Source organism: Thalassophryne amazonica, chromosome 12 (genome assembly GCF_902500255.1).
Source record: "Thalassophryne amazonica chromosome 12, fThaAma1.1, whole genome shotgun sequence".
Lineage (NCBI taxonomy): Eukaryota > Metazoa > Chordata > Actinopteri > Batrachoidiformes > Batrachoididae > Thalassophryne > Thalassophryne amazonica.
The window spans coordinates 56521220-56543099 of NC_047114.1; positions in this window are offsets into that span (position 1 = coordinate 56521220).

Below are 21880 nucleotides of genomic sequence, written 5' to 3' on the forward strand. Positions count from 1 at the left end.
AAGAGCTGAGATGGCCAGACTGCAAGGAGAAAGACAAGAGTGATTTATGACCAACGTAGATAAAAGTTTACTGGCTCATTTTTTAAGTCTACTTGTCATTTTCATTGTCTTTATCTCTGCTAACCAACAGAGTAGGATGTAGGGTATGTGAAGACACCTGTCTTTTAGCTTTTGTGATTATGTAGAAGGTATCTCAAAAAGTAATGGATGAAATTCAATAAGGCTTTGTACACAACAATGCTTCATTTTTAAACATCACATATGGTAAATAGGGGCAGCACGGTGGATTGATGGGTAGCACTGTTGCCTGACAGCTAGAAGGTCATGGGTTCAATTCCCGCCTGTGGCCTTTCTGTGTAGAGTTTGAATGTTTTCCCCGTGCTTGCGTGAGTTTCCTTTGGCTGCTCCGGTTTCCTCCCACATCCAAAGACATGTGGGTTAGGTGGATTGGAATCTTTAATTTGTTTGTAGGTGTGTCTGTGGGTGTGTATGTGTTTGTTTGTCTGTTTGTGGCCCTGTGACTGACTGGCATCCTGTCCTGGGTGTACCCTGCCTCACGCTCTATGACTGCTGGGATAGGATCCTGCCCCCCGTGACCCTTGATTGGACTAGGCCGTTGAAGATGAGTGTGTGTGTGTGTGTGTGTGTGTGTGTGTGTGTGTGTGTGTGTGTGTGTGTGTGTGTGTGGTGTGTGTGTGTGTGTGTGTGTGTGTGTGTGTGTGTGTGTGTGTGTGTGTGTGTGGTAAATACATGACTTCGACAAATACCTGAAGACATTGATTTATGAGAGATTAGATTGAGATTGAGATTGAGATTAGATTTATGATTAGTTGGACTATTGTAATTCATTATTATCAGGTTGTCCTAAAAGTTCCCTGAAAAGCCTTCAGTTAATTCAAAATGCTGCAGCTAGAGTACTGACAGGGACTAGAAGGAGAGAGCATATCTCACCCATATTGGCCTCTCTTCATTGGCTTCCTGTAATTCTAGAATAGAATTTAAAATTCTTCTTCTTACTTATAAGGTTTTGAATAATCAGGTCCCATCTTATCTTAGGGACCTCGTAGTACCATATCACCCCAATAGAGCGCTTCGCTCTCAGACTGCAGGCTTACTTGTAGTTCCTAGGGTTTGTAAGAGTAGAATGGGAGGCAGAGCCTTCAGCTTTCAGGCTCCTCTCCTGTGGAACCAGCTCTCAATTCAGATCAGGGAGACAGACACCCTCTCTACTTTTAAGATTAGGCTTAAAACTTTCCTTTTTGCTAAAGCTTATAGTTAGGGCTGGATCAGGTGACCCTGAACCATCCCTTAGTTATGCTGCTATAGACGTAGACTGCTGGGGGGTTCCCATGATGCACTGTTTCTTTCTCTTTTTGCTCTGTATGCACCACTCTGCATTTAATCATTAGTGATCGATCTCTGCTCCCCTCCACAGCATGTCTTTTTCCTGGTTCTCTCCCTCAGCCCCAACCAGTCCCAGCAGAAGACTGCCCCTCCCTGAGCCTGGTTCTGCTGGAGGTTTCTTCCTGTTAAAAGGGAGTTTTTCCTTCCCACTGTAGCCAAGTGCTTGCTCACAGGGGGTCGTTTTGACCGTTGGGGTTTTACATAATTATTGTATGGCCTTGCCTTACAATATAAAGCGCCTTGGGGCAACTGTTTGTTGTGATTTGGCGCTATATAAAAAAAATTGATTGATTGATTGATTGAATGTGAGACACTTTTTTGAGCATGTCCATCAGTAATCACTAAATAATACTGGATTGCCATTATGGCCCCAAGTTGACACATGTCCTCTCTAAGACCCAGCTTGACAGTCTGTGGTGCACAATCTAAGGCACATGGTGCAGGTATATTTTGAGCATGACCAACTCATTTTCACTATTTAAGCATTGCAAAATCTGAGCACAAACTAGAGCACGAGGGGCTTGGATTCAAGTTACCTAATTAGTCAAAAGTGTGTTGTTAGCATAACATTAAATCAGCCATCTGTCATTTCTATAAGACACAAGTGTGCCAGCATAAGGCGCATTGTTATGCAGAGGCGCAGTCAGAAGTGAGAGGTTTTCTGGTGAGGAAATGAATTTGTGCGCACAACACGTAATTGGCTGCAACAGACAAGAAAGACATGAACAAGACAACAACCACAACAAAAAACTCCTGTCAAATACCACAAACTGCTGGAAACCATGCCAAGTGTAATGACTGCTATTACACTTGGATCACCACCTGTTGTATCGACTGTTAGGTGTGAAGATTCATATTCATTAGGTGGAATGTTTTCACTGACTGGCCACATGCCATGCACATAAGAGAGGGACCTCACGTGTAAATTTCTGGATAATTGGAAGAATAAGGACAGAAGATGCAGCTCCTATAACAGTAAGCTAAAAACTGTTCACTCTCACATAAATTGAAAATGCTTGAGCCACACAGCTAAGATGTGTACTGTCTGCCATGCAGTAACGTAGACATGGAGTGAGGGAGTGAGTCTTTCTAAGATCAGTGTGTGCAATTAGTGTGTGTAATGTGTGTTTTTGTCACAGAACAGACTATTACACATCTTCATGCTGTATTATCACCAGTGCACGCTTTTGTTTCAAACCTTGTTTAGTATCTGGAACCACTGTGAAACAGAATTCCACCCCACTCCAGCCTCCCACACTACCCCTTTCCCCAGAACTCTCAATATGAGGTCCACAGAGTTGTCATTTTAAATGAAAAAGTCTGAAATAACCTAACCGAAATCTGTGATCAGGCTCACAAAACAATGTCTCCTTTCTAGTACCCTGGCATAGGCCTTCACAGAGATGCTGAAAAGTGCGAGTCCTTTGTAATTGGAACACGCTCCCTGGTCTCCTTTTTTAAAGATGGGAACCACCACCCTAGTTTACCGACCCAGAGGTATTGTCCCAGACTTTCATGCAACATTGTATAGGCTTGTCAGCCATTACAGCCCAACAGCATCCAAAGACATCAGCATCTCAGGGCAGATCTCATCTGCTCCTGGTGACTTGCCACTGAAGAGTTTTTTTATACTACCTCAGTGACTTACGCCAGGGAGATGGCACCAGTTCTGCTCAGTTCTTCCATCCCTCCCTGCTCTAATGAGAGCATGTCAGTAGGAAGTACACTCTAAAAAAATGAACTGTCTCAATGACAAAAAGTGATTTAACAATTTACATAGATTTTTTCAAAGTTATTTCAAGTTAGCTAAAGTTATTTCAACATAATTGTGACATTAACTCAGTTGAAATAACTGAGCTAAAATAACTTCTAAATCTATTTCAATTTTTCTTCCTGAGTCAGCAGTTCCTTCTTTAGAGTGCAGGAGGTAGTGACGTGTGGTCAGGGGAGGCAGGTGAGGCCTGTCATCATGGAAAGAAAAAAAATGTAAAATGAAAAAATAAATTAAATGTATGTATTTAACCAGTGATTTGTACTATCAACTTCACCAGTTTTAGATTATTTTTTTATTCAAAATCACTGAATTTTCACATTGGGGGAGGTGATGGTCTAGTGGTTAAGTGTTGGGCTTGAGACCAGAGATCCTTGGTTCAAATCCCAGCCTTACCGGAAAATCACTAAGGGCTCTTGGGCAAGGTCCTTAATTCCCTAGTTGCTCTCGGTGTGTAGTGAGCGCCTTGTATGGCAGCACCCTGATATCGGGGTGAATGTGAGGCATTATTGTAAAGAACTTTGAACGTCTGATGCAGATGGAAAAGCGCTATATAAATGCAGTCCATTTACCATTTACCATGTGCCATTCAAATACTAAGAAGAGTTGTCAATCATCATCTCCAACAGCTGTCATTCATCAACCACTCCATAAAGCCGGATGACATCACCTCGCTGCCGAGATATCTTCAAGCCAAGAAGGTAATACCTCAGCTGTGATTGTGCCGTGCGCACATTATTTTCTCCATTCTTTGATATTGTTTCAGGAGTCTACTCGCTGTTGTTGTTCTGTCGGAGTACGGAGTGGTGACGAAGTGAAGGGCATTCACTTGTCACACCGAACTACAGAGACAACCGGAGTTTAACTGTCAATAAAAGGTGGAGGTGTTCTTTCCCACTTTAAAAGGAGAAGTCTAACTGTTCTGACTGTGTTACTGCGTGTGCACACACCCACCCTTGATTGTTTCTGCTTCCTGCCAGCAGTACCAGATCCGACAGCCGGAGACGGTGACCACCTGGGGACTCGGGACTTGGCGGCTCCGGTATTCTCCGGGTTCGGTGGCGGTGGAAATCGTGTGGGTTCTGGCTCCTCTCTGGACGGACGTCTTCTATCCTCGAGCCTGCCCACACGTCACCTTTGTAGATTGACTACATACAAATTCTGTAATCGTCTGTATTTCATTGTGCACATTCACAACAGTAAAGTGTTCTATTTTCGGCTCATTCATTGTCCATTCATTTACGCCCCCTGTTGTGGGTCCGTGTCACTACACTTTCCCAACAGGATATCTCGGCCAACGTCATGGATCCCAAGGGGTGTCAACCATCTGTTGGACAACCAATGGAAGAGCAGAGTGCACAGGCGTCAGCGGGAGGCGTGATTGGTGAGTTGCAGAAGATCCTCACCGCCTTTACTGCTCGGTTGGATCTGATGACCGAGCAGAATGTCATCCTCAACCGCAGGATGGAGGCTCTCACCGCGCAGGTGGAAGTGCACGCTCAGGGCGCTGCTGCAGCTCCTCCTCCTGCTGACCTGGTGCCGAATATAGACGTTCCAATGGTCATTCAACCCCCCCCCCCACCATCCCTTGAAGCATACATAAGTCCCCCAGAGCCGTACGGAGGTTGTGTGGAGACGTGCGCTGACTTTTTAATGCAGTGTTCGCTCATCTTTGCACAGCGTCCCGTGATGTACGCATCAGACTCCAGTAGGGTGGCTTATGTGATTAATTTGCTTCGAGGTGAGGCACGCGCTTGGGCTACGGCGCTTTGGGCTACGGCGCTTTGTGCTACGGCGCTTTGGGAGCAGAATTCACGGCTCCTAACCTCTTATACTGGGTTTGTGAGGGAGTTCAGAACGGTTTTTGATCACCCTAACAGAGGTGAGACCGCTTCAACCATGCTGCTGTCTATGAGACAGGGGTGTCGGAGCGCAGCTGAATATGCAGTCGACTTCCGCATCGCGGCTGCGAGGTCCGGCTGGAATACGACTGCGCTCCGCGCTGCCTTCATAAACGGACTGTCGCCGGTCCTGAAGGAGCACCTGGTGGCCAAGGATGAACCGCGGGATTTGGATGGACTTATCGATCTAGTCATACAATTAGACAGTCGATTAGAAGAACGCCGTCGGGAGCGAGACGAAGGACGTGGCCGGGCACGCGCTGTCCCTCTCCCTTCCGGGTCCGAAAAGGTTCTGCCCTCCCCACGCTCCACAACCTCTGCGCTCCGTGTGGCAACAGCTCCCCCTGCTGACGATGCTATGGACATGAGCAGGGCTAAATTAAGAGCTTCTAACAGACAGAGGAGACTGGCCCGCGGGGAGTGCTTTATCTGCGGCTCAAGTGAGCATCAGCAAAGAGACTGCCCCAAGCGGTTAAACACCAACGCCCACCCTTAGAAACTGGGTTAAGGGTGGGCCAAGACATTCACGTGGGACATACACGTATTTCTACACATCTCCCAGTTACGATCCTGAGCGGGGATCTAACCCTTCAAGCCCCAGCACTGGTGGACATGGGGTCAGAAGGGAATCTGCTGGACAGCAGATGGGCAAGGGAGGTAGGGCTCCCTCTGTTGGTGCTTCCTTCGCCATTGAAAGTGCGGGCACTAGATGGCACCCTTCTCCCTTTAATCACACACAAGACACAACCAGTAATTCTGGTGGTGTCTGGGAAACATCGGGAGGAGATTGAGTTTTTTGTTACTCCTTCTACCTCCCGCGTGATTTTGGGCTTCCCATGGATGGTAAAACACAATCCCCGGATTGATTGGACGTCCTGGGGTTGTGGCTCGGTGGAGCGAAACCTGCCACCGGGAGTGTTTAGGATCCTCGGTTGCCCCCGGTTTAATTGCTAATGAGGAGGTTAAAGTCCCCCCCCAATCTGACGGCGGTGCCTGAAGATTACCACAATCTTGCTGATGTCTTCAGCAAAGACCTGGCACTCACTCTTCCCCTGCACCGTCCGTATGATTGCGCCATTGATTTGATCCCGGGTGTTGAGTACCCGTCCAGCCGACTGTACAACCTCTCACGTCCTGAGCGCGAATCAATGGAGACCTACATCCGGGACTCGTTAGCTGCCGGGCTGATCCGGAACTCCACCTCCCCGATGGGTGCAGGTTTCTTTTTTGTGGGCAAGAAAGACGGCGGACTCTGTCCATGCATTGACTACAGAGGGCTGAACGAGATCACGGTTCTCAATCGATACCCTTTGCCCCTGTTGGATTCAGTGTTCACGCCCCTGCATGGAGCCCAAATTTTCACCAAACTAGATCTTAGGAATACGTATCACCTGGTTCGGATCCGGAAGGAGACGAGTGGAAGATGGCATTTACACCCCGTTAGGTCACTTTGAGTACCTGGTCATGCCTTTCGGCCTCACGAATGCTCCCGCGACGTTCCAAGCTTTGGTTAATGATGTCTTGCGGGACTTCCTGCACCGATTCGTCTTCGTATATCTGGACGATATACTCATCTTTTCCCCGGATCCTGAGACCCATGTCCAGCATGTACGTCAGGTCCTGCAGCGGTTGTTGGAGAACCGGCTGTTTGTGAAGGGCGAGAAGTGTGAGTTCCACCGCACTTCTTTGTCCTTCCTGGGGTTCATCATCTCCTCCAACTCCGTCGCCCCTGATCCGGCCAAGGTCACGGCGGTGAGAGATTGGCCCCAACCCACAAGCCGTAGGAAACTGCAACAGTTCCTTGGCTTTTCAAATTTCTACAGGAGGTTCATTAAGGGCTACATTCAGGTTAGTAGTCCCCTGACAGCCCTGACCTCCCCAAAAGTCCCCTTCACCTGGTCGGATCGGTGCAAAGCCGCGTTTAGAGAGTTGAAATGTCGGTTTTCGACTGCACCAGTTCTGGTGCAGCCCGATCCTTGCCGCCAGTTTGTGGTTGAAGTGGACGCCTCTGACTCAGGGATAGGAGCCGTGCTATCCCAGAGCGGGGAGTCCGACAAGGTTCTTCACCCATGTGCCTAATTTTCTCGCAGGTTGACCCCAGCTGAACTGAACTATGACATGGGCAATCGGGAACTCCTTGCGGTGAAAGAGGCTCTTGAGGAGTGGAGACACCTGTTGGAGGGAGCTTCGGAGCCGTTCACGGTTTTCACAGACCATCGGAACCTGGAGTATATCAGGACTGCCAAGCGGCTGAACCCCAGGCAAGCCCGCTGGTCACTGTTCTTCGGGCGTTTTGACTTCTGGATCACCTATCACCCTGGGACCAAGAACCAGAGATCGGATGCCTTGTTCCGGGTACATGAAGATGAAGTCAAAACAGGGCTGTCGGATCCACCGGAACCCATCATACCTGAGTCCACTATCGTGGCCACCCTCACCTGGGACGTGGAGAAGACCATCCGGGAGGCCCTGGCACGGAGCCCGGACCCAGGAAGCGGTCCGAAGAACCGTTTGTACGTCCCACCAGAGGCCAGGGCTGCTGTCCTGGACTTCTGTCACGGTTCCAAGCTCTCCTGTCATCCAGGGGTGCAAAGGACCGTGGCAGTGGTCCGGCAGCGCTTCTGGTGGGCGTCTATGGAAGCCGACATCCGGGAATATATCCAGGCCTGTACCACCTGTGCCAGGGGCAAGGCGGACCATACCAAGAGTCAAGGACTTCTTCAACCGCTCCCGGTGCCTCGTCACCCCTGGTCCCACATCGGCCTGGATTTTGTCACGGGCCTCCCGCCGTCCCAGGGCATGACTACCATCCTCACGGTAATGGACCGATTCTCCAAGGCGGCCCACTTCGTGGCCCTCCCGAAGCTCCCAACGGCCCAGGAGACCGCAGACCTCCTGGTCCACCACGTCATCCGTCTGCATGGGATACCAACAGACATTGTCTCGGATCGTGGTCCCCAGCTCTCCTCTCAAGTCTGGAGGAGTTTCTGCAGAGAACTGGGGGCCACCGTGAGCCTCTCGTCCGGGTATCACCCACAGATGAATGGACAGGCAGAGCGGGCTAACCAGGAACTGGAACAAGCCCTTTGTTGTGTTACATCCGCGCACCCGACGGCCTGGGTTACCCATCTGGCCTGGATCGAGTACGCGCATAACAGCCAGGTGTCCTCTGCCACTGGCCTCTCCCCGTTTGAGGTGTGTCTGGGGTACCAGCCCCCATTGTTTCCCGTGGTGGAGGGAGAGGTCAGTGTGCCCTCGGTCCAGGCCCATCTGCGCAGATGCCGTCGGGTGTGGCGCGCCACCCGTTCTGCCTTACTGAAAGCCCAGACGAGGGCTAAGGCCCATGCAGACCACAGGCGCTCCCCGGCCCCTGCATACCAGCCCGGGCAGGAGGTGTGGCTTTCTATGAAGGACATCCCCCTCCAAGTGGAGTCACCCAAACTAAAGGACAGGTACATCAGTCCGTTCAAGATCCTCAAAGTCCTCAGTCCGGCCACAGTGAAGCTCCAGCTCCCGGCTTCACTGCGGGTCCACCCGGTTTTTCATGTTTCCAGGATCAAGCCACACCACACCTCACCGCTCTGTGCTCCCGGACCGGCGCCGCCTCCTGCCCGGATCATCGACAGGGAGCCGGCTTGGACGGTCCGCCGGCTCCTGGACGTCCGTCAGAAGGTCCGGGGGTTCCAGTACTTGGTGGACTGGGAGGGGTATGGACCTGAGGAACGCTCCTGGGTGAAAAGGAGCTTCATCCTGGACCCGGCCCTCCTGGCCGACTTCTACACTCAACACCCCGACAAGCCTGGTCGGGCGCCAGGAGGTGCCCGTTGAGGGGGGGGTCCAGTTGTGTGGGCCGCTGAAGAGGAGGTACGGCTGGCCTCCACCAGAGGGTGCCCTGCCTGAAGTGCGGGCTTCAGGCACGAGAGGGTGCTGCCGCCTCTTCAGGACAGTCAGACGTGGCAGCTGTCAATCATCATCTCCAACAGCTGTCATTCATCAACCACTCCATAAAGCCGGATGACATCTGTCAGAGTACGGAGTGGTGACGAAGTGAAGGGCATTCACTTGTCACACCAAACTACAGAGACAACCGGAGTTTAACTGTCAATAAAAGGTGGAGGTGTTCTTTCCCACTTTAAAAGGAGAAGTCTAACTGTTTTGACTGTGTTACTGGGTGTGCACACACCCACCCTTGATTGTTTCTGCTTCCTGCCAGCAGTACCAGATCCGACAGCCGGAGACGGTGACCACCTGGGGACTCGGGACTTGGCGGCTCCAGTATTCTCCGGGTTCGGTGGCGGTGGAAATCGTGTGGGTTCCGGCTCCTCTCTGGACAGACGTCTTCTATCCTCGAGCCTGCCCACACGTCACCTTTGTAGATTGACTACATACAATTCTGTAATCATCTGTATTTCGTTGTGCACATTCACAACAGTAAAGTGTTCTATTTTCGGCTCATTCATTGTCCATTCATTTCCGCCCCCCTGTTGTGGGTCCGTGTCACTACACTTTCCCAACAGTTACATATCCAAACTGAAACAATTTTCTAAACTGGACTTTCAATCGAAGCAGGAGGTAATAATTCAAGGAAGACTAACACCATAGCTAAAAGGTTTGCTTCAGACAACAGACGACCCGCTCTCTTTTCAAACGGAGCGGGACACACTTAAAGTCTGGCTGTGTGGACGTCCAGCAAGAAACTGCCTTTTCTGCCTCATTTTCTCAATGTCTGGACTCAGATGGGATATTGTGGCCTAAAGAATTTACAAAGAAGTCTCATCAAACATAAGCGGTTGACCACTCACATTCAAAGCCAGAAAAGGCTCCAATCATACAGTTGGAACAGGACAACTTTCTTCCCTGGTGGTGATCTCCATTGAGACAGAGAGACTTTTAAAACTGAAGGAAGATGAGGAAGATTTCTACAAGCAAGTCATCGATGCTTTTGTTCAGAAGGAGCGGCACATGGACTTCATTTATAGTAAGTAAAGGTAAGTCCATAATAACATTTTTTAAATTAAACATGCTTTTTTTTGTGTGCTACAGTTTGTATGTGTAAAGAATGCTGATATGGGATTTTAAACATAACCCGTTAACTGCTGCCAGTCAAACGGTGAATAAGCTACTCTGTAGGGTTCATATGTTTGTAAATCTGATTGTAATGAAATCATTGCCTCACCAATCATCAACCTCACCGCACGTCACTGGGAGGAAGAGATCCTCAAAGTGTTTTTTTCCACCATCTAACAACATCTCCAGTACAGAAAAGCAGCTTTCGTCCCTGCTAAACAGGGCTGGACTAAGACTGCCTCCCCTTCTTGAGTTGGGTTGGTTGTTTGTCAGAACCACTTTTAGGCTGACTCAAGCTCCTCTCAATACCCCAGGTTTTTGTCTCAAACAACCACTGAGTCCTCTGATCCTACCAGTATCCACCTGCTGATTCTGGAGACCTTTTTTGCAAACCAGACATGAAAGGCCTCTGTCTTCAGCCTAACAGCTTCCATTGCCACAGGTGTCCACCAGTGGATTTTGGATTGACACCTGATAACTATAGACAAACCTTCTGCCCATGACTCAAAGCAGCCTCTTCAACAACGGAGGCCTTGAATATGGAGAACTCGGATTCCATGTCCCCAACCTCCCTTGATATGTTGTGAAGTTCTTCCTATGTGTGAGCTGAAGGCCATCTGTATAGTTTCTTCCATCAACGTTCCCAGAAACCCTCACAGCACATTTAGGCCCTTTCAGGTCAGTGTGGTGTTGTAGCCCCTCCATCCGACCCTACTCATCACCCGGTGGTGATCAGTTGACAGCGCCCGCCCTTCTCTTCACATGACACATGGTCCACAGGTCTAATGATATAATTACAAATTGATCATCAACCTTTGATCGAGGGTACTTGGTTCCAAGTGTGCTTTTGAACACCCTTGTGCTCAAACAAGATGTTTCTTGTGAACAATCCATGACCAGTAGAGACATCCAACAGCAATACTCCACTCTGGTTCAGATCAAGAGTGGGGTTCATCCCATTCACTCCCTCCACAAATCTCCATCACTGCAAGTGTGAGCATTGAAGTCTCCCAGTATAACTAAGGAGTCCCCAGCAGGGCCCTTTTCCAAGATCCCACTAAAGTATCCATGTGCTCTGAATTGTGGTTTGGCACATAAACACAAACACCAGTAAGAATTCCTTTCTGCAACACAAAAATCATATTGAGGCAGCCCTTTCATTCGCTGAGGAAAATTCCAAAATAATGACATTCAGTCTGGGAATTGTATCTCCACACCTGCACAGCACCTCTGTCCCTGGACAATCCAGAAAAAAAGAGAGCCCAGGCCTCTTCAGGAGTTTAGTTCGAGACATCATGCTTTGCATGGAGGTGAGCCCGCTATTTCTAGTTGATATCGTTCGCCTCCCTGTTTCCCCAGGTAAAACTGGAGTTGCATCAGGAAGGGCATCTGGCATAAAACGTGCTGGAATACCAGTGTGGGATCTGGCTGTATATGCTGTGGCAAACCCAACCAAGCTAACCAGCTACATCAGGCCGGGACCAGCCTTCAGCGGCAGCCAGCCAGCAAAACTCTAGGCCGAGACCAGGCTCCAGCAGCACCAGCTATTACCAGACGGGGCCTGAGCTTTAGTGGCCTCAGCAGTTGCTGGCTACAATTGCAGCTGTGGCGCAGTCGTCACTCGTTGGACCAGGCCGGTTTAGCCACCATGCCCAGCGAAGGCTAAACATCAGGATAGGCCCTTCACGTTGGATGGTGTAGTAGCGGCTTGGTGGCTAAGGTAAAACCTTTCTCCATAACTGCTCATCATGCCAAAAAAAAAAAAAAAAAAACATAAGTGGTGAAGACTTGGATGAAATTAAACTGTCTTTGAATTTCATGTCTGAGGAGCTAAGTGGAGTAGTAAAAAACAAACAGAACTGCTTGGATTATTGAAGGAGGTTCGTGAGCTCAGGAGAATACTACAGGAGAAAGACAATAAAATTTGGATTTTGGAAAATCATGTGGATGAATTGGACCAGCATAATAACATGGAGGAGCTGATTCTATCTGGATTAAATATTAAACATCGAACATATGCCAGGGCTGCTGCTCTCGACAGCAAGGCCGGTATGGATGAAGACACTCCGGGAGAAATTCACTCCCTGGAGCAACAGGTTATTTTTTCCAACTAAGGACTTCTAGGTTAACAGTATAAACCAGTTAGTATTACCCTGTTTGCAAACAGGAAATTTAAGAATGATTTGTTAATGCAAACAAAGTTGATAGGAACTGAGGTGTATGTAAACAAACATTTGACAAAGAAAAAATGCAGATATTGCAAGACAAGCCAGAGCTCTAAGAAAACAGACAAAAATACAAGTAACTTGGACCAGGAATTGTAAAGTATGGATTAAATTAAATGGATCTCCGGACGAAGCAAAAATCAGATGATAGCAGAGCTCTCGGATTTGAATAATTTTAAGTGACTGCTTCTTAAGGAGGACAATGCTTATTATTGGTTCTTTATCGCTTATTTGGGGTGATTTCTGTTATGATTGTTGTTTTGTCTTTCTTTCGTTATGGGACAAATTTTGGGAAAACCGATCAAATGGATTAATGGGATTATTAACCATGGAAATGAGGCCATTTTAAGCAGAAACTCTGTGAAATTCTGTGATGCTTTGAAACGGCCAACACGCAGTGAATGCTTGAGCAAGCAACTCGTTTAGCTGTGGCACTCTAATTGCTTCCGCCACCTTTTATGATGAAATAATGCTGAATTTAAGTGGAAATGACTGCTGTACAAAAGCTTCAGATATCTGTCACTGAGACAGATGATGACTGAAGTGCAGCAGAAACGAGGTATTAATCCATGAACCGTGGCTAATGACACATGCGCAGATCCAAAAAGTGGACAGATTTTTAGGGGGGACCGTTCAGTCGGAGACAACGGATTGTTTTTTTTTTTTTTTTCTTAAAGGTATTACTTACCATTGCAATTATTTTTCTGAAGAAAAATTTAAGAATTTTTCTGTGTTAAATGGGTCATTCTCCATTATACATTTTAATAGCAGAATTCTTTCTTTGAACTCATAAAAAATTCAGGATTATTTAAATAATGCAAATAAACATTTTTCAGTTATTGCAACTTCTGAGATTTGGTTGAAAGATGAGCACATTGACACTGTCCAGTTTGAGGGTCATGATTTTTTTTTGCTACAAATAGGATGAATAAATGGGGTGGTGTTGTGGCACTTTACGTTAGTTCTACTTATCACTGTGAAATTGTTCAAAATATGTGTTTTTCTTTGGAAAATGTCATGGAATGGTTACTGTGGAAAAAAAATCTAATTACAACCCCTGGCAAAAATTATGGAATTACCGGCCTCAGAGGATGTTCATTCAGTTGTTTAATTTTGTAGAAAAAAAGCAGATCACAGACATGACACAAACTAAAGTCATTTCAAATGGCAACTTTCTGGCTTTAAGAAACACTATAAGAAATCAAGAAAAAAAGATTGTGGCAGTCAGTAACGGTTACTTTTTTAGACCAAGCAGAGGAAAAAAATATGGAATCACTCAATTCTGAGGAAAAAATTATGGAATCACCCTGTAAATTTTCATCCCCCAAATTAACACCTGCATCAAATCAGATCTGCTCATTGACATTGACCCTATGCCATGACATTGACCCTATGTGTCTTTTTGCAAGGAATGGTTTTGCAGTTTTTGCTCTATGGCAAGATGCATTATCATCTTGAAAAATGATTTCATCATCCCCAAACATCCTTTCAATTGTCCAAAATATCAACATAAACGTGTGCATTTATTGATGATGTAATGACAGCCATCTCCCCAGTGCCTTTACCTGACATGCAGCCCCATATCATCAATGACTGTGGAAATTTACATGTTCTCTTCAGGCAATCATCTTTAGAAATCTCATTGGAACGGCACCAAACAAAAGTTCCAGCATCATCACCTTGCCCAATGCAGATTCGAGATTCATCACTGAATATGACTTTCATCCAGTCATCCACAGTCCACAATTGATTTTCCTTAGCCCATTGTAACCTTGTTTTTTTCTGTTTAGGTGTTAATGATGCCTTTCGTTTAGCTTTTCTGTATGTAAATCCCATTTCCTTTAGGCGGTTTCTTACAGTTCGGTCACAGACGTTGACTCCAGTTTCCTCTCATTCGTTCCTCATTTATTTTGTTGTACATTTTTTGATTTTTGAGACATATTGCTTTAAGTTTTCTGTCTTGACGCTTTGTCTTCCTTGGTCTACCAGTATGTTTGCCTTTAACAACCTTCCCATGTTGTTTGTATTTGGTCCAGAGTTTAGACACAGCTGACTGTGAACAGCCAACATCTTTTGCAACATTGCGTGATGATTTACTCTCTTTTAAGAGTTTGATAATCCTCTCCTTTGTTTCAATTGACATCTCTCGTGTTGCAACAGCTCTCCAAGGTGTGTTCACTCCTTTTTAGATGCAGACTAACGAGCAGATCTGATATGATGCAGGTGTTAGTTTTGGGGATGAAAATTTACAGGGTGATTCCATAATTTTTTCCTCAGAATTGAGTGATTCCATATTTTTTTTCCTCTGCTTGGTCTAAAAAAGTAACCGTTACTGACTGCCACAATCTTTTTTTCTTGATTTCTTATAGCGTTTCTTAAAGCCAGAAAGTTGCCATTTGAAATGACTTTAGTTTTGTGTCACGTCTGTGATCTGCTTTTTTTCTACAAAATTAAACAACTGAATGAACATCCTCCGAGGCCGGTGATTCCATAATTTTTGCCAGGGGTTGTATACAGTGTTCACAGGGCACCAGGATCAAACATAGAAAAATTTGTGGAAACGCTGATTGAGATGTACAACATTATTAAAAATAATTATCTTTTATTTGTTTGTGGAGACTTCAACATAGACTTCTTAAACCCGTATGCTTAAATACATACAAGTGAATTTATAAATTCTGTGTTTTGTATGGGAATGTATCCAGTGATCCCCGTGACCCAATCTTGGACAAGCGGTTGAAGATGAGTGAGTGAGTGAGTGTATCCAGTGATTACCCATCCGACTAGGATTACTGCAAACACATCGACACTTATTGACAATATATTGACAAATGTTACCATGGGGAATTTAGAGGGGGGGGGGGGGTTACTTATTAGTGACATCAGTGATCATTAGCCAGCTTTTGTAGTTTTCATTTCTTTAGTTGATAAAATTGACTATACTGAAATGACAAATTTCAAAATAACAGGAAACTTTGGAAATTCTTAGAATGGATTTAAGGGATCAAAACTGGAGTGACATTTATACTGAGGAAATTGATCAATCTTATGAATCATTCATTTCTGTTATTTTCAATTTATATGATAAATATTGCCCTTTGGTGTTAAAAGTTGGAAATAAGCAAAATGTTGATAAACCTTGAATCACATCATACAAAATGCATGTAAAAAGAAAAAAAATTCTGTCTAAGCAGTTATTAAAGCTAAGAACATTTGATGTTGAGAAAAGATATACTCCATTTTGCTTTTGACATGAGCCTGTTCACAAAATTAAATACACATTGGAAAAAAAAAGTAACAGTACCAAAATGTTTCTTTTAGATTGATTGTTTGAATGAACTCCTTAGAAATAGCCTTGAAAAAGTTCTTGTATCCACTGACTTGCCTAAAAATCTGACTCTAAAAGCAATGGTTGAGATGTGTTATATTGAAGTGTGTGCATACATTTGTTGGATTACATATCTGTTTAGAGCCTGTATTTTCAACATCATGCACTCTAAAAAAGAAACTTCTGTCTCAACAAGAAAAATTTATGTAACAATTTGCATAGACTTTTTTAAGTTATTTCGTTAGTTATTTCAACTTGGACTGAGTTATTTCAACTGTGTTAATGCCACAAGACTTCTCTAGTTAAGCTGAAATAACTTTAGTTAAGTTGAAATAACTATCCATGCAAATCTACTTAAATTGTTACATCACTTTTTCTCATTGAGACAGCGGTTTATTTTTTAGAGTGTGAGTATGTATTTGTTTTTGATTGTTCATAAGAGAAAACACTCTACTTGTCAACTTAGACATAATGCAATTCCTGAAAGATGATACTATTTTGAATCATTCACCATTTAGCTGACACAGGACGAGGTCATACGCACTTCTGCTGTATGTTGTATTTTCTTGGTGCTAAATCTAAATAAACAGTGATCTCATTTTACTTAACACGGGCAGGAATGAGACATGTATCGGCAGGCCAGTCGACATGTGGTCGGCATTCTGTCAGCAGCCACTACTGACACTTCAGTGACAGTTCAGCTGTATGTGGCTTAAGTACTGATGAAACACAGCTGACACAGATGGACGAACTTCAAAGTAACACTGAATGATGAAAATGTTAATCCATATGCCGTCTTATTTAATGTCATACATGTTAGCTGTTCACCAGTTGTTGCACACATTAATATTGGAAAGCAGTGCCTTCAAGTAATAATATTCATTCATTCATTAGCTAACTTATGTACTTCTTTAATTACAACCCCAGTTCCAATGAAGTTGAGATGTTATGTAAAATGTAAATAAAAACAGAATACAGTGATTTGCACATCCTCTTCAACCTATATTCAATTAAATACACCACAAAGACAAGATATTTAATGCTCAAACTGATAAACTTTATTGTTTTTGTGCAAATATTTGCTCATTTTGAAATGGATGCCTGCAACACGTTTAAAAAAGCTGGGACAGTGGTATGTTTACCACTGTGTTACATCACCTTTGCTTCTAACAGCAATCAATAAGCGTTTGGGAACTGAGGACACTAATTGTTGAAGCTTTGTAGGTGGAATTCTTTCCCATTCTTGCTTGATGTACGACTTCAGTTGTTCAACAGTCCGGGGTCTCCGTTGTCGTATTTTGTGCTTCATAATGCGCCACACATTTTCAATGGGCGACAGGTCTGGACTGCAGGCAGGCCAGTCTAGTACCCGCACTCTTTTACTATGAAGCCACGCTGTTGTAACACGTGTAGAATGTGGCTTGGTATTGTCTTGCTGAAATAAGCAGGGCCGTCCCTGAAAAAGACGTTACTTGGATGGCAGAATGTGTTGCTCCAAAACCTGGATGTACCTTTCAGCATTGATGGTGCCCTCACAGATGTGTAAGTTGCCCATGCCATGGCACTAACACACCCTCATACCATCACAGATGCTGGCATTTGAACTTTGTGCTGGTAACAATCTGGATGGTCTTTTTCCTCTTCTGTCCAGAGGACACAACGTCCTTGATTTCGAAAAACAATTTGAAATGTGGACTCATCAGACCACAGCACACTTTTCCACTTTCCATCTGTCCATTTCAAATGAGCTCGGGCCCAGAGAAGGCGGTGGCATTTCTGGATGTTGTTGATGTATGGCTTTCACTTTGCATGGTAGAGTTTTAACTTGCAATTGTAGATGTAGCAACAAACTGCGTTAGCTGACAATGGTTTTCTGAAGTATTCCTGAGCCCACGTGGTAACATCCTTTACACAATGATGTTGGTTTTTAATGCAGTGCTGCCTGAGGGATCGAAGGTCACAGGCATTCAATGTTGGTTTTCGGCCTTGCCGCTTACGTGTAGAAAGTTCTACAGATTCTTTGAATCTTCTGATTATATTGTGGACTGTAGATGATAGAATCCCTAAATTCCTTGCAATTGAACACTGAGAAACATTGTTCTTAAACTGCTGAACTATTTTTTCATGCTGTTGTTCACAAAGTGGTGATCCTCACCCCATCTTTGCTTGTGAATGGCTGAGCGTTTTGGAGATGCTCTTTTTATAACCAATCATGACACTCACCTGTTTCCAATTAGGTGTTCTTTGAGCATTCTTCAACTTTCCCAGTCTTTTGTTGCCCCGTCCCAACTTTTTTGAAATGTGTTGCAGGCATCCATTTCAAAATGAGCAAATATTTGCAATTTTGCACAAAAACAATAAAGTTCATCACTTTGAACATTAAATATCTTGTCTTTGTGGTGTATTCAATTTAATATAGGTTGAAGAGGATTTGCAAATCATTGTATTTTGTTTTTATTTACATTTCACACAATGTCCCAACTTCATTGGAATTGGGTTGTAACAAAAGGTTCAATTCTAATACAGACTTTGCTGGTCATTTCAAGGTAGTTTATCTTGGAAATGAAAATTCACCTGCTGCCTTGAAAATGCAAGTTAACTCAACTTGAAGAAATGGTATGTGAAATATTCTGTTTTATTTACCACATATTGTCATATTGTCTACTTTGGTTGTAATTCCAATATAAATGACATATCTGCAGCACTTAACTATTTGATTGTGTCTGTGGTTCAACAGTGGTTTAAAGAAAACCGTTCCACCAAAAAATTAAGCCAAGGCAACCATTTTTTTTCTCTATCTGCCATCCTCCCAGTCCCTCCCATCTTTTTTCAGCTGAAAAAACCCAAGTACAATCAACAAGTACAAGTCTCAAATAGTCAACACAATGAATTACTTTAAATTTGTAAAACCTATACAATGATTTGAAAGTCTAAAACATCACTGGACAAAGCAGTCAGAGCTGCCTGGTGCTGTGCACTATTGCTTCATCATTATGTAGCTCTGGGTTCAATTCCCAGTTATGCTACCTGTCTGTGTCCTTGGACATGGCACCTCATCTGCATCATTGCACTCAAACCATCTGTAAATGGGTACCATCCTTGGCTGTGGAAGTAAGTTGTGATGGACTGGCATCCCATTCATGGGGAATTGTAAACTATCATCTACTTCATGCTGTTATACATGTTGGGAAAGTGTAATGACATGGACCCACAACAGGGGGCGTAAATGAACGGACAATAGATGAGTCAAAAATACAACACTTTACTGTTGTGAAATGTGCACAACGAAATACAGACAAATGCAGAATTTGGTTCACAATCAAAATATACAAAGTGACGTGTGGGTAGGCTCGAGGATAGGAGACGTCCGTCCTGAGTAGAACCAGATCCCACACGATTTCCACTGCCACCGAACCCGAAGGATACTGGAGCCGCCAAGTCCGGAGTCCCCAGGTGGTCACCGTCTCCGACTGTCGGATCTAGTACTGCTGGCAGGAACAGAAGACAGAAGTAATGGGTGTGTGAAAAACACACCCAGTAAACAGTCAGCAAGTTCCTTTTGTATTAGTCGGGTGGGAAAGACACCTCCACCTCAAGTACACAATTTATGCAGAGTCTGTAATCCTACTTATTGAAGTTCGGAGTGAGGAGTGAAGTGCGTCACTCCTCCACCATCCGCGAACCCAGCCTCCAGCTGAAAATAGCGATCAAGACACCTGCAAATAGTTCAACACACACGAAAACAAGTAACGTGCGACAACACAACAACGGCTGAGAATTTACCGTGAAGGTAGACGATATCTCGGCGACGAGGTGGAGATGTCATCCGGCTTTTGTGTGTGTGGGTGATGACCAGGTGATTGGTGACAGCTGTCATAGTTGATGAGTGACAGCTGTCACCCCGGCTGTTCCTGTGAGGCGGCAGCGCCCTCTCGTGCCTGAAGCCCGCACTCCAGGCAGGGCACCCTCTGGTTCTTCTTCTTACTTATAAGGTTTTGAATAATCAGGTCCCATCTTATCTTAGGGACCTCGTAGTACCATATCACCCCAATAGAGCGCTTCGCTCTCAGACTGCAGGCTTACTTGTAGTTCCTAGGGTTTGTAAGAGTAGAATGGGAGGCAGAGCCTTCAGCTTTCAGGCTCCTCTCCTGTGGAACCAGCTTGTTGTATGGCTGGGGGGCCTGGCTGCCTTTTTGTTTCTGTCTTTTGTTTTTCCTTCCAGGTGACTTGCATTTGGGACTGAGTGGCTGTGTTGCTGAGGTTATCAGGACCTCACCTTGATCACCTGCGGCTCGTCAGGACTCACAGCTGTGGTGCATCTATATGGATTGGAACATGGTGGCATTTAAGACTGGAGTATACAGTGTGTATTTGCCAGAGACTCGACCTTGTGACCAGACGGGTGAGATCGTCGTCTCGGGAGCCATCTCATCATCAGTGGATGCAGAGAACGTCCAGGGTTTGATGCACGGTCTGTGAAAGAGGAGGGGGTGAGGTCTCACGCTCGTCAGCACACTTCCTGAGGTACGTTAGATTTTGTGACTAACGTTTATACAGTCAGTAAATGTAGTCCCTCACACCTTATTATATTGAGCTGTACGTTAGTCATGTATCGGCTTCCACTGCAGTGGAGTTTTGTGAACTGGATGTTCCATGCCTGCAGGTTGGGAAGCTGATTAGTAATTAAGCCAGGAAGTGTTTGCTGTTTATGTACACCTTTGAGTGGTCTCTCTGTGTGTAGAGTGTGGACTCACATAATGGTTCCTTCTTTCACAGACTCGGTTTGTTGCGGCCACCTGGGGGGTGTCGGCGGGGTCCTTGGGTCCGAACGGCTTCTGGCTCCGGACCGTTAGCGCTGCTGGGAGCGCACTGTATCACCACCACGCCAGACCGCACACTCTTTTGTTGTTTTGTATCACATCACTGTTATGTATTAAATTCAGTTAGCCTTTGTACCGTGCTCTGCTTATTTCATACTGGGTCCTTCAAACGCTGGTCGGTTCTCCGAGCTGCGTCCGACACATAACACAGCTCCCAGTTCAGATCAGGGAGACAGACACCCTCTCTACTTTTAAGATTAGGCTTAAAACTTTCCTTTTTGCTAAAGCTTATAGTTAGGGCTGGATCAGGTGACCCTGAACCATCCCTTAGTTATGCTGCTATAGACGTAGACTGCTGGGGGGTTCCCATGATGCACTGTTTCTTTCTCTTTTTGCTCTGTATGCACCACTCTGCATTTAATCATTAGTGATCGATCTCTGCTCCCCTCCACAGCATGTCTTTTTCCTGGTTCTCTCCCTCAGCCCCAACCAGTCCCAGCAGAAGACTGCCCCTCCCTGAGCCTGGTTCTGCTGGAGGTTTCTTCCTGTTAAAAGGGAGTTTTTCCTTCCCACTGTAGCCAAGTGCTTGCTCACAGGGGGTCGTTTTGACCGTTGGGGTTTTACATAATTATTGTATGGCCTTGCCTTACAATATAAAGCGCTTTGGGGCAACTGTTTGTTGTGATTTGGCGCTATATAAAAAAAATTGATTGATTGATTGATTGGTGGTGGTGGGCCAGCAGTACCTCCTCTTCAGCGGCCCACACAACAGGACCCCCCCCCCCCCCCCCCCCCCCCCCCCCCAACGGGCGCCTCCTGGCGCCTGACCAGGCTTGTCCGGGTGTCGCCGGTAGAAATCGGCCAGGAGGGCCGGATCCAGGATGAAGCTCCTCTTCACCCAGGAGCGTTCTTCGGGTCCATAACCTTCCCAGTCCACCAAATACTGGAAACCCCGGCCCTTCCGGCGGACGTCCAGGAGACGCACAGTCCAAGCCGGCTCCCCGTCGATGATCCGGGCAGGAGGCGGCGCCGGTCCGGGAGCACAGAGGGGTGAGCTGTGGTGTGGCTTGATCCTGGAAACATGAAAAACCGGGTGGACCCGCAGTGAAGCTGGGAGCTGGAGTTTCACTGCGGCCGGACTGAGGACTTTGAGGATCTTGAATGGACCGATGTACCTGTCCTTTAGTTTGGGTGAGTCCACTTGGAGGGGGATGTCCTTCGTAGAAAGCCACACCTCCTGCCCAGGCTGGTATGCAGGGGCTGGGGAACGCCGGCGGTCTGCATGGGCCTTAGCCCTCGTCCGGGCCTTCAACAAGGCAGAACGGGCGGTGCGCCACACCCGACGGCACCTCCGCAGGTGGGCC